An 875-nucleotide genomic window follows, 5' to 3' on the forward strand; every position below is an offset into this window, starting at 1 on the left:
TCAATGTCCCTAATAAGTCATTGTCCCGGCATTTCAATTGTCGCCCATAAGCATGAACCAGGCCACCAACTCACAAGCTTACATGCAACAACTAAACTAACACAAGGTCGTCCATATGGCACCTTTCCTTGGACAAGGCATCCTCCAATTGGCACGCGGTAAATTGACTTAGATTGTTTGCCCTGGCAAACTTATGTACTCCAAACTCATCCACTGGACGATGCTGGCTGTATTTCTTGCGTGGGCGATCTTGTCGCCGACGGGCGATGTTGTCCAGGGCGTTCCGGTCAAACTCGTAGGCGCCGACCTCATTACCGTTGTCCATGGACATTGTGTTGGAAGGATACGTTAAGGTTCCGATAAAATGAAGAAATGAAGAAGCGCTCCTTCATAGTATGGAGATGGTAGAATCGTCAAGCAACTTTTGAACGACCAGGGAGAGTTGCTGATAGGCGAATTTGTATGAAGCTATAGAATTCCTTTATTCTTTCAAGGTAAATGAATGCTTATGTATTCGTCCGTTAGTAGCGTGAAGCTTTGAACACTCTTTGTACGGCAGATTCGGCACAATGTTTTGCCTCATTGCGATGTTGCCTGAAAATTTTGAACAGAAGGGATCACTGCTCATGCTGGTGCAGCAAGACATGTAAGGAGATGGCCTGGTCACAATCCAGCAGTCATATATCGACAATCTCAAGCTATGACAACTCGTTACATGTGTCTGTAATAAAAAAGNGGACTTTGCGATGGTGTGGGGAGCTCTTTGAGTGGTGGGACTGTGGAAATCCAGTTTGTTTCGCCCGTAACAAGTTTGTTACGGGCGAAACAACGTCCCTCTGAAACGTTTGGATATGCCTATGCAACACATTCCTCAA

Source organism: Volvox carteri, assembly GCF_000143455.1.
Source record: "Volvox carteri f. nagariensis unplaced genomic scaffold VOLCAscaffold_84, whole genome shotgun sequence".
Classification (NCBI taxonomy): domain Eukaryota; kingdom Viridiplantae; phylum Chlorophyta; class Chlorophyceae; order Chlamydomonadales; family Volvocaceae; genus Volvox; species Volvox carteri.